Raw genomic sequence first — 13733 nt, 5'->3', positions numbered from 1 at the left:
TAACTCCTTTGTGAGTAGATCTGAACTACACTGCTCTAAAATGTCAGCTGAATTATCACATTTCCCCAAGTCAAACCTTTGAGATTTATTCTATCCTGAAATGTTCCCTGAACTATTTCTGTATCTTATACCCTGGTACTATATCTTTAGAAAATATAACAATAGTATACTTCTACATTTGGTACACAGAATAACAAATTGACTACTTATACTGTTAATTTCTAATGGCTAATTATCACAAACCAAGACCATTCTAGTATAGGAGTAAATACTCTAAACTACATCAACAGATTAGAAAATGTAGGCTTTGGGCCACCCTAGACCATGGGTATGGAGGAAGGTATAGAATCAAGAAATATAGTACTTCATAAATATAAATAAAGTAGATAAACAAATGAAGACAACAGAAAAATTCTAAGAGTAAGATGGTAGAGTGAAGCTAGTTCACATAAAGTTTAATGAAATTAATACATATAAATTCATATAAAATATGGAAAAAATAAGCAGCAATCAAAAAAAGAAAGGATAATACTTAGGCCACAACCTTTGAAAAGTTGCAGTTAAGGGAAATGAGAAACAGAGAGTTCTCACAGATATAGCTCTCATCAAGCCCCTCTTTCCCATGAATTAATACAGGGGAAATAATGTGACTGCATCCAAAAAATTCTGAAAGTAGATTGAAAGAAAAACATTCGGAAAATCTCTCAAGAAGGGAAGTCACTCCTTGCCAACCTCAGTATCTCGCCAAAGACCAGAAAGTCAGCGAGGCTTCATTTTGTTTTTTACAGTTTAGGACAGAAGTTAGCATGGACGTAACAATAATTATCACCCACATCTCATTTTCCCTAGCAATAACTGAGAGTAGGCAAAAATAGAAAGCAAACAAGAAATCAAATCATACAAAATTGTTTGAAGCAATGAAGGGCTTAGAAAGAAGAGGCTAGAGATTATACCCTGATGAATTCTCCCCTGCCCCAGATGTACAGGATAATAGCACTGTGGCAAAAACCCCAAAGGTTTTAAATTGTCTTTTCTCTATTATCTAAGAGGAGAGGAGAAAGTGGGAAAAGTTGACCTCTGACATTGATTGTATTTGTGGCAAGGAAAGGTTCTAGGACATCATCTTGACTTAGAGGACAACCTGAAGCCGAAGGTACTCTGTGTGCAATTGGTTGTGTTACCACTTGGGGCCAGTGAGTCCTAACTGTGTATTAGAGTCACCACCTTAGGAAGTGCTGAAACATGCCATTTCCTGAGCCTCAGGCCAAATGAATCAGAATATTTGGAGGTAAGGCCCAGGCATTGGCACTTTTTAAAAGTTCCCTCCAGCTGATCATGATGCCTAGTAAGGATAGATAATCAATAAACCAAGTAGAATAAATCTTGTTACAGGCATTTAAGGAAATTACAGACAAGAAAGTAGGGATCCACTAAGTGTGACTACCTTGAGCAGCAGAATGTGGCTCGAACACCCAATGCCTAGCACTCAAACTAAAGCTCTGAAGAAGATACAAAATGAGATGGGAGTAAAGAAATATTTTATCCCACTGTATCTAGAATTTCTCAGAGAAGTCTTTAATTTAAACATGAGTACAATGAAAAGATACAGAATGAAAACGCCACAAAAATACTACAGGAGAGAAATGGAGAGAGGGAGAAAGCAAGGGAGAGTAGGGAGGAGAGAAGGGAATACAGATAATAAATCCATATTTGAAGAAAACATTCCCTGATAAAAAATATAAGGAGAAAATATAAGGAGTCATTGAAACAAGACATCAAAGATAAATGACAAGACAATGGAATGAGAAGAATAAGATGAAAAGGGAGATGACAGAAGTAAAAAATAAAAAAAACAACTTAAGAACCAAAACAGCAATCCTGAACTATAAAATATATTATATACCATGAAAATGATGACAGAAGAAAGCACAGGTTGTGATATTAATATCAGGGAAGATTGAATTCAAGGGGAAAAAAGGTATTTTGATAAAGGACACCATTCACAATGATGCTATAACTGCCATAAATATTCATGCACCAAATAACAGAATAAGAATACATAGAACATAAACTACATAAAATGCAAGAAGTCTTCAAAAACACAGTAGGAGTTGATCTTAACACATTTCTGTCACCTATGACAGACGAGATGGCAAAAAAATAAGCAAGAATAGCCAGAAAAATTCTGAAAGAGAAGCATAAGAAAGTAGAATCAAGAACATTATGAACCTGCAAGGACTGAAAGAGTTTGATAATGGAGAAGAAATAGCTGGATCACAATAGAGTCCAGAATTAGACTGCTATACATATGGAAATTTAATATATGACAAAGGTAGCATTTCAACATCAGCAAAGAAAATGTGGATAATTCAAGTGATGACGTTGGGACTTGTAATTGTTTCCCCAAAAGGCTGAATTCATTCCTCATTTATTATACCAGAATAAATCCTCAATGGATCAAAACTTTCAACAGTAATAAAAAAAGTCACAAAATTACTAGATGAAAACGTAGGGAGATTCATTTATAAACTTGAAATTGGAAGAAATTCCTAAGCATGATACAAACCTCAGAACCCAAAAAGAAAAAAAGATATAAAATTGACAATATATAAATGTAAACCTTGCCTAGTGCTGTTACAGCAACAAATACTGTAAATGTCAGAAACAAAGACAAAAGACAGACTGGAAGTGTTTGCAGCACATACAACAGACAAATGACTGGGGTTTTGTTTGTTTGTTTTCAATAAGCTTGTACAAATTAATGACAAAAGGATCAACAACTCCAAAGAAAAACAGGCAAAGAATAATAACAGGCAGGTCTCAGAAAAAGAAATACAAATGGCCATTAAACACATGAAAAGATGTTCGACCTTATTCATGATTAATGAAATGCAAATAAAAACAGCAATGAAGATGTCTTTTTCGCCCACAAAACTGTCAATAATTCCAAAACTCACCAAGATGAGGCGTAATAAGCACTCTGATACACTGTTGGTAGAAATGCAAATTGGTACCACCTCTGGGGAGGATAATTGGGCAATAGAGGCAGTGCATGTATCCAAGAAAAACCACTACTGGAAAGGGGACCACTTAAAGAAAACCTACTTAAAACAGGAACCAGAATATCATTATTGATTTCTTAAATATTTAATTGGAATTTTATATTTAAAATTTTTAAACTGCAAAGGCATATTTTGTCTTATATTTTTAAAAAAGAAAGTTTTAATGCAACTATAAACACATTCTTTGAACAATAAATCAAATGTTGATTGTGGGGTTTTTTGGTGTGACTTTTCTGACAAAATGGCATGACAGTACAATAAGATACCCTTCTCATTATTTCACAGCAAGATTATAAACAGTAAGTTTTCCAGAATATTAAAGGGTTTCATCAGTTTTCCCAGGGACCTCTCATGATTCCTGATATTCCAATTATTCTCTTTCTTCCTAACCATTGTGTCACTATGTGTGTGAATTTGTTCTTTTCTTCAAAAGTTAATGTTGCCACGTCCTCATCTGCCAATGGCTTTGTGGGATTCAAGCAAATATTTATCATTTTCATCAACTTCATTAAGTCTCATGTCTTTTACAATATCAGAAATTTCATTTTGCAACTGATTTGCACTCTCTTTCCATTGTAACCAGAGGATGGGAAAGGCAAAGCTCCACTGCTAAGTAGGGAAGGGTAAGTAGGAAGCAATTTTCTAAGTGGCCAATTCGCTAAAGACTAACGTGCTCTAATGACTTTTTTCATTTTTATTTTTGTTCTTTCAGCATATTATGGGGGTACAAATGTTTAAGTTACATATATTGCCTTTGTCCCACAGGAGTCACAGCTTCAAATGTGTCCATCCCCCAGACGGTGTGCACCTCACCAATTAGGTGTGTACATACCCATCCCCCACCCCCCTCCTACATGCGCAACACCCGATGAATGTTATTACTATATGTGCACTTAAGTGTTGAACAGTTAATACCAATTTGATGGTGAGTACATGTGGTGCTTGTTTTTCCATTCTTGGGATACTTCATTTAGTAGAATGGGCTCCAGCTCTATCCAGGATAATACAAGAGGTGCTAGATCACCATTTTTTTTGTGGCTGAGTAGAACTCCATGGTATACATACACCACATTTTATGAATCCACTCATGTATTGATGGGCACTTGGGTTGTTTCCACATCTTTGCAATTGTGAATTGTGCTGCTATAAACATTCCAGTGCAGATGTCTTTTTATAGAATGTCTTTTTTTCCTTTGAGTAGATGCCCATTATTTGGATTGCTGGATCAACTGGTAGTTCTACTTGTAGCTCTTTGAGGTATCTCCATATTACTTTCCACAGATGTTGTGTTAGTTTGCAGTCCCACCAGCAGTGTATGAGTGTTCCTATCTCTCCTCATCTATGTCAACATTTACTGTTTTGGGATTTTTTGATAAAGGCCATTCTTACTGGAGATAAGTGATATCTCATTTTGGTTTTGATTTTCATTTCCCTGATGATTAGAGATGTTGAGCATCATCCAAATGGGGGCAAAAGAGGTCAAACTATCATTCTTTGTTGATGATATGATCTTATATCTAGAAAACCCCAAAGATTCTGCCATGAGACTACTAGAATTGATAAACACATTCAGCAAAGTCAGTGTACAGAAATCAGTAGCATTCCTATACGCCAGCAACAGTCAGACTGAGAACCAAATCAAAGAGTCAATACCCTTCACAGTAGCAACAAGGAAAATAAAATACTTAGGAATACATTTAACTACAGAAGTAAAAGATATTTACAGGGAGAACTATGAAACACCAAGGAAAGAAATAGCAGAGCATGTAAACAGGTGGAAAAACCATACCATGCTCATGGGTCGGCAGAATCAACATTGTTAAAATGTCTATACTACCCAAATTGATCTACAGATTCAGTGTGATCCTTATTAAGATACCAACATCATATTTTGCAGATCTAGAAAAAATAATTCTACGCTTCATATGGAACCAGAGAAGACCCCGTATAGCAAAAGCAATCTTAAGCAAAAAGAACAACTAGGGAGGCATCAATTTACAAGACTTCAAAGCTATACTACAAGGCTATACTAACTAAAACAGCATGGTAATGTCACAAGAACAAAGACATAGACCAATGGAAGAGAACTTAGAACCCAGATATAAAACCATCATCATATAGCCATCTAATCTTTGACTAAGCAGACAAACACTGGGGAAAAGAATTCTTATTCAATAAATGGTGCTGGGAAAATTGGATAGCCACATGTAGAAGACTGAAACAGGATCCACACCTTTCACCTCTCACAAAAATCAACTCACAGTGGATAACAGACTTAAACCTAAGGCATGAAACTATAAGAATTCTAGAAGAAAATGTTGGAAAAATTCTTATAGACATTGGCCTAGGCAAAGAATTACTGAAGAAGCTCTCAAAGGCAATCACAGCAAAAACAAAAGTAAATAATTGGGACCTGATCAAATTAAAAAAGCTTCTGCATAGCCAAGGAAACTATCACAAGAACAAACAGACAACCTACAGAATGGGAGAAAGTATTTGCATGCTACACATCCAATAAAGGGCTGATAACTAGAATCTATATAGCACTAAGGAAAATCAAGAAAAAAATCAAAGAACCCTATCAAAAGGTGGGCAAAGGACATGAACAGAAACTTTTCAAAAGAAGATAGACTAATGGCTAACAAACATATGACTTTTGCTTCTTCACAAAATCTTGTAACTCTAAGCACTCAGATAATGAATGTTTGGATCATTAGGATTTCCTGTTTTATATCAAAATTTAAAATGCATCTACTTTTTGCATGCTGACTAAAATGCTCTTTTACCCTGTTTGTTATCTTCCACTCATCTTTCAGTAGTCAGTTCAAGTGTGAATTCCTCAGGGGGAGCCTTTCAGGGTCTCCTTGACTAGGTGAAATGCCTTATTATAGGTTCTCCAGGAACCTTTGGAGCATGTGTCATGGTTGCAATTCTACATTTATGTAATTTAATTAGGCACCATCTTTTCCACTTAACTATTTAATCCACAGAAGCAAGGATTATGGCTGGCACAGAGTAGCCCCTCAACAAATATCTATCTAATACATGAATGACAGTGAAAAACTGGAAATTACCTGAATGTTTCTCAGTAAGGGAATGGTCAATTAAATCAGGCTACATTCATATAATGGAAGATTGTATTAAGCAGACATTAAAATGAATGAGGTATATCTTGATATAGAATGATTTCCATGAGACATTAAAGTGGAAAAAGGTGCAAAATAGTCTGTAATATTCTGTGTAAATTTATAAAGATTACATATATATGCTGGTAGATGCATACAGTATTTTCTAGAAGAAATTGTTAACAGAGGTTGCCTATGGGGAGATTGACGAGAGGTTATACAGAGAAGAATTTTTAATTTCCTTTTATACATTTTTGTACTGTTTGAAGTGTTTTACTAAATTCATATGCCATTTTTAATTTAATAAATATACATTGCTTTTTGATAGAAAGCACAAGGGATGACCAGCAGAGTGAGGCCAGAAGTTCAAGGTCCATGTAAACAGTCAATGACTGGAAGCCACACTGGAGTTGAAACAACCTACTACATTCCCTAGCTTGGTTGGTAGCCCCCCTTTTCCCAGTAACCAAGCCAGAGATCCAAGTCATCCTCAACTCCTCCCTTTTTCTTAGCCCTCAGAGCTAGTCAGTTATTAAGTCCTCTTGATGCTACTACCTAAACGGCTTTCCATTCCATTTTTTTCCTCACCATTCACATTGCTCTACATCAGGACCCTCATAACATCTCCCTTGGACTGCTGCAATACTCTTTTCTTCCCACCTCCAGGTTTCACTCCTGCAACCTACCCCCTTATTCTTCTTCTAAAAACATTCTCCAAACTAATTAAACCAAAACAAACAAAGACTAACAAACCAACCCAGCCTCATTTGCTACTCTTCCCCCATGGCCCTTCACAGTTCAGCCACCATAGTGTTCTTTCATGTACCCTGAAACAGATTTTCAGTTTCTCCCTCAGGGATTTTGTGTAGCTCCCTCCCTCGGTCTTTGATGTTTTCCCCTTCCTCATTTGCTTAGTTAACGTCTACTCATATTTTATTACTTCTTCCCCGTCCCCACCCTTCTAGAATAGATTAGTATCTTTTTCATTCTGTCCTTTTCTTTCAGAGCACTTATCACATTTCTATTTGTTTTTCTCATATCTGTCTTCCCCACTTGACCTTAAACTCCAACAAGAGGAAGACTATACCCATGGTGCCTGATGGAGAGCTTGGTGCATAGTAGTAGATCAATAAATTCTCATCAACTGGCTGACAGCCTGAATGAACAAATGAATGCAAATTGGTTTATATAACTCTCTTACTTAAATCCCATCACTGGCTCCTTACCCTGTACAAAATAAAGTGTATGAGGTACATTATGATTGGGCTTCTGCCTGCCTCTCCAGGCCCATCATCCCCAACCCAAGCCTTTGTATTTCATGCTCTAGCAATTCTGAATTATGCAGAGTTCCTCAATCAAACTTTGCTGCTTCTCCTTAAATTTGTATATGCAGGTCTTGCCACATAGATTACCTCTCCCTCCTTCACCTTTATGTCTATCTGGTGAATACTCATTTGTTCATAAAGAACAGCCAGAAGTTACCTCTTCAGAGAAGTCTGTCCTGACCTCCTAAATAAAGTTCACCCATGCTTCCTCTGTGCTGACTTTGTAGCTTATATATTTTCTCTTTTTATTGTACTCATTATACTATGAATATTTTCTGGTAAGGACTTTGTCTTACATATCTTTTTTCCCAAATGCCTAATACATAACTAGAATACAGGAAACACTAAATGTCTGAAGTGAATTGAACATGGATTATGTGTGTGGGTATAAACTATTAATAGTATATCTATAATGCTTGTATACTTATGTATAATTTTCTCTGGGAAATGGAAAATATTATCAAGATTTTATATGTACTAAATCCATTAACTGCCCTGAAAGTATAGCAAATGCATTTTTTACATCTAATAAACCTTCATGCTGCTGGTTAAAAGGCTGAATAAAACTTTGCCTCCCTGGTACACAGCCAAATCTAAGGCAAACAGACCTTTTTTTTCTCAGATCTAAGGTTACAAATCTATGTGGCAAGAAAGACAAAGCAAATAAAAGGCCTTTACAAACCATGCATTTTGACAACAGTGAACGAATCAGCCATCTGATACTCATGCAAACAACCCAAGCCATCTTCTCAGGTCACATGAAGGAATCAGGCCTAGCATATCTAATAACAGAGAAAGAGAAAAACAGAAGCATCTTTTTCTCCCTATCCTCTGCACAGGGACTTTCAAATTCACAGATACTGATTCTGATTTAGCAAATACCACTTAGTCCCAGAATTTAGATTAAGAATCATTAGGGTCATCATCCAGGTACACAGTGGAATGTAGTTAAGAAAATAATAACTCGGATTTTTAGCTTCCTAGGGCCCCTCCAAGGTATACCAAGTCATTCATCACTGTCATGTCCAGTAATCATTTGCTAACTTCTGCTCAAAGGTCCTTACAGCACAGTCCATATCTAGCTTATTTGGGCATCCCCATCTTCATCAAAGTGACTTTGAAGCTATTTGCATCATTGCCTGGATTATCATCATCTAGGCCTGTCCAGGGCATTTCTGAGGTATGCAAGGAGTATCTCTGGAAGCTTTCTTTTAAAATATCAGAGGTTAAAAGCAAAATCTACCCATCTCTCGAGACTGTCTTAGTCTATTTGGGCTGATAAAACAAAATACTATAAAGTGGGTAGCTTATAAAAAACAGAAATTAATTTCTCACAGTTCTGAAGGATAGAAAGCCCAAGATCAAGGCAGACTTGGTGTCTGGTGAAGGCCCGCTTTCTGGCTCATAGATGGTGCCTTCTTACTGTGTGCTCACATGGTAGAAGGGGTAAGGGATCTCTCTCAGGCTTATTTTATATGGGCACTAATATCATTCATGAGGGCTCTGCCACCATGACCTAATCGCCTTCTAAAGGCTCTACCTTGGGGGTTAGGATTTCAACATAAATTTGGAGCAGGTGAGGGGAGAGACACACACATTCAGACCATAGCAAAGGCCATGCCTAAATTCTATAACTTTCATGAATCCTTTCCTGGTTAATCCCACTCCTACTTGACCAAACCTTTCTGTATACTTCTATGGTGCTAACAGTCTGCATCTCATTACTGAAGGCTTGATGATATGTTGTTGTGTATTGTTATGCACCTGTTTTGTGTAGTTTTTTTGTTTGCTGGTCACTGTTTTTTCGTGTTTTTTTTTTTTTTTTTTTTGCTTTCCACACTGGACCAGTAGGAAGCTCCCTTAGCATAGAAGTCAAGATTTTCCATTTGAGTCCAGTACAGTAAATATCATCTAGTACTTACTATGCTCAATTATGTTTAATAGGACACATTTGGTTGTAAACCACAGAAACCCAATGTATAGCATAAGCATAAATAGTGACTTAATTATAAGGATATAGAAGTATCCCATGTGACCCAATGAGAGAAATACAGCTGGGTCTGAGGGATGGACTGTTGTAAGCATTCTCACTTTCTTTGCAAGCCAGTTTCCTCTACTTTGTGGACCAGAATGGTAAGAAGTATATCTGCCGGTAATCTCTGAACATACATTATTGATCCAGCTATTAGGAGAAAGGCAGGATCTTCCTCAAAGTCTCAATTCAAATTTCTGGAGCATAGACTCTGGCTCAGGTTAATTCAGATGATCACTCCTAAGCCTGTCAACTCTGGCTGAGAAACTAGGTGAAGAGACAGAAACATAATGAGATCATTTGAATATTGTATGGTTATATGTTTTTTAAAAAACAGGTAAACTTATGGTACTATCAAAGCAGAGAGGAGGGGCGTGGGGGAGAATATTATTGCAGGAGATAGAACCTGAGCTAAAACTTGAAAAAAGAGAGTTAACAGGTGGGAAAGGCATATCACGCAGAGAGAAAATCATGAAAAAAGACAGCCATGGACATACGAAACAAAATGGTATGTGTGAGGATCTACAAGCAGCATAAGAGACATAACATGATTAAAAAGAGGCTGGACAGATAGGCAAGGGCAAGACCATGAAATACCTTAAATGCCATATTAGGAAGACTGATTCTATATAGGATGTTGTGTAATTTGATTTAAGTTTTACATCACTCTGACAGCTGTGTGGAGAATGGATTAGAAGATGAAGAACACTCCCCACCAACCCAGCATGAGGCACACATTAGGGCACACTAAAAGAAAAGCTGACTGAAAGAATGAAATTCATGATATCCTATTTCTGGCCAACAATTCCCCCAAAGATCATCATTTATTTCATCACTTCCACTCCCTCCCCTACCTCCCAAGTTCTACGTGGGTTTATGTTTTCCAATGACTGTGTCACTTGTTTTAGATCCCAGGCTATTCTGGAGATCTCTATGGGGTATGATGAAGTCATAATTAGAAATCAGTGACATAAGGCTTATCCCAAGCCTGGGGCAATATGAACTCAAAATGAGACTAGTTAACCTGGGGCAAAAAAAAAAAAAAACTTTTCAGGTCACCTGGTAGGATTAGGTAAAGAAAAGCCATATGGTTCCTAAGCTTCCCCCTTCTCTTAGCATTTTATAGGTACATTCTCAGCCCTCTTTCTATCTCTTCTTCCCACACTACCAGTCACTTTGTCTACCCCATCAAGCCTGCAAAAAGCCCTACCCTTCCTTTAGGATTGGTAATCTGATTTATCAGTAGGTGACAAGAAGAAGGGGGTATCAATACAACTGAAGTTGTTATAGACTGAGGTAACATTTGCCCTGACCACACCTGTGGAACAGGTTTTGAGTACATATCACTTTTCTATCATTCTCTCAATCCTGTCAGCTAACACTGTGGTCCCTGACTCTCGGGCCAGGGATCGGTACCAGTCCATGGCCTGTTAGGAACTGGGCTGCACAGCAGGAGGTGAGCAGTGGGCGAGCACAAGAGAAGCTTCATCCGTATTTATAACACTCCCCATCACTCATACCACTGCCTGAGCACCGCCTCCTATCAGATCAGCAGGCAGCATTAGATTCTCATGGGAACGTGAACGCTGTTGTAAACTGCACATGTGAGGGATCTAGGTTTCACACTCCTTATGACAATCTAATGCCTGACCATCTGAGGTGAACCTAAGGCAATAATGCTAGTGCTGGAGAGTGGCTGCAAATGTAATAAACGTAATGCACTTGAATCATCACGAAACCATCCCCTGACCCCCCATCCATGGAAAAGTTTTCTTTCATGAAACCAGTCCCTGGTGCCAAAACGTTGGGGACTGCTGAGCTAACACATTCAGTGACAGTTACAACTTGGGAAGTTGTTTTAGCAAAGTAAACCTGGCCCTCCAGCTCTCCCTGACTATAAAGATTTCGAGATGTCTCTTTCTCTATCTATCTCTATCTATCCCTTTCTCTCTCTCCTCCTTCCCTCTCTCTCTCCTTCCTTCCCTCTCTCTCAATAGAACAACATATTGTTTGTCAAAATGATCAACTCAGACTGCTATGAAGTTTACTACTCAAGAGACACCCTGAAAGGTGCTGTCACAGAAAGTGGCTTTTTTGTGGAACCACACAGTGGTTTTAGGGCTGGTGCTGTCTGTGTTCTGTAAAATCCCCATTTCCTAACCAACAAAGTTCTGAGGACACACATCAGAGTTCAATCCCCTGCCTGATTGTCCTTTTTTACCCTACCTCCCCTTCTCTCCCAGTGTAGTCTACCAATGGTGATTGAGGCATCTGAGGATCTTCCTTCCACACATCTCACATTAATTCTCACAATCCCATGCCACATCACTCTTCTCCTTTCTGCCTGCTGCCATAAGTTCCCCAAGCTAAAATGGATCTCTCTCAGCAGAGGGGCATTTTCCTCTCAAAGGACAATTGAGAGAAACCCTCTGCTAACTTAGCACCAAAACTGAAAGCTAAATAATTAGACATTCATATTATAATACTCCCCCACAAAATATATATTATATACATTTGACCATAGAAATGATTATGTGTATGTGCATGTATACATTCACATGAACACATGATTATTTCTATGACTATCTCATAGCAAATAAATTAAGACCTGATTTAGAGAGAGAATGATACTAAGACAATGCAGGGATTTGGATTCTCACAGTGGATAGTGATTTAGTCTCAAGAGAATCTTTTGTGCAGAAATAAAAATACACCTCTTAGTCTACACCCTTTTCAAGAGAAGGTACAGGCATCTAATTGGTTAGTAATTCAAATGTTTGGAGCTGGGGACTGGCTCAGATTCAGAGCCAGAAGCAGGCAGAGTCTCCTTGGCAAGAGTTCCCCTCTTCTTTCTTCTTCCAGAGTACCCTTCTCCCTTCCCGCTCAGGCACTCTGTACTCTTGGGAGAACCTCTGCTCTAAGGGAAGAATCGAACTAATAAAGACCTTCATATTGAAAGCTTAGTGACATTGTGTTACTCTTTCCAGGGATGTTTGCATTTCAAAAAAGAGAAGAGAATATAACCCTAAGGAATAAATCACGAGAAGTGGAATTTCAGTAATATGGTGCTTAGGTAAAAAAGTTATAAATGGTGAGAAAATAAGGTAGGTGGGCTTTCCAACATCCCTCAAATTACTCCAGGACTTTTACCTATATGTAAAACTAACATGATATTGACCCTTACCTACTCCAAGTACTTCATTCATCCCCACTGTCTATAAGATCAAGTCCATACTCCTTAGTCTAACATTCAAATCTTCGCAATCTTTCCAGGCTCATCTTCTACTTTTCCCTTGTAAAATTTCTTCACCTCACCCATTATCTCCTCGACATACCTTCACTTCCAAATTCTGGCTCATAAGTCTTCTTCGCCTTGGAATTCTCTACACCTCTAAATTCTTCTAACTTAAGCTCCACTCTTTCTTCAAGGCCCAGCTCAAATCCTACTTCCTTTATAAAATCTTCTCTAATCATCGCAAACAGAAATAATCTCACCAAATATTTAGTTACTGAATTGTAACTAAACTATAGAAAAATACAATACCACAGAGCAATTGAAGTTGAACATGTTTGGCTTCATAACGATCCTCTATCATTCTCTACTGTGTGAACATGAGCTTCTAGAGATTCAATGCAATGCATATCAAAATCCCAGCTTTCTCTTTTTGCAAAAATTGGAATGCTGATTCTAACACTCATAATGAAATGCAAGGAGCTCAGAATAGTAAAAGCAATCTGTAAAAAGAGAAAAAAAGTTGCAGGATTCAGAGTTACTAATTTCAAATTTTACTAGAAATCTATAGTAATCAAAATAGTATGGTGCTGGCAATAAGGATCAATGGAATAGAATTGGAAGTCCAGAAATAAATAAACCTTTGCATTTATGGTTGAGTTTACCCAAGGGTACCAAGACAATACAATGGGGAAAAGATAGTCTCTTCAACAATAGTGCTGGAACAGCTGGATATCCATGTGCAAAATAATGCAATTTGACCCCTACTTTATATAGTATAGAAAAATTAAATCAAACTGGATCCAAGACCTAAATATAAAAGCATACCCTGTGAAATTCTCAGAGAAAATATAGGGATAAACATTCATTACCTTGGATTTGGCAATAAAATTTTAGCTAAGACACAAAAATCATAAGCAACAAAAGAGAAAATGGATAAATTTGACTTAATAAAAA

The sequence above is a fragment of the Eulemur rufifrons genome, chromosome 30 (genome assembly GCF_041146395.1).
Source record: "Eulemur rufifrons isolate Redbay chromosome 30, OSU_ERuf_1, whole genome shotgun sequence".
NCBI lineage: Eukaryota > Metazoa > Chordata > Mammalia > Primates > Lemuridae > Eulemur > Eulemur rufifrons.
Note: the sequence above shows the minus strand (reverse complement) of the source record.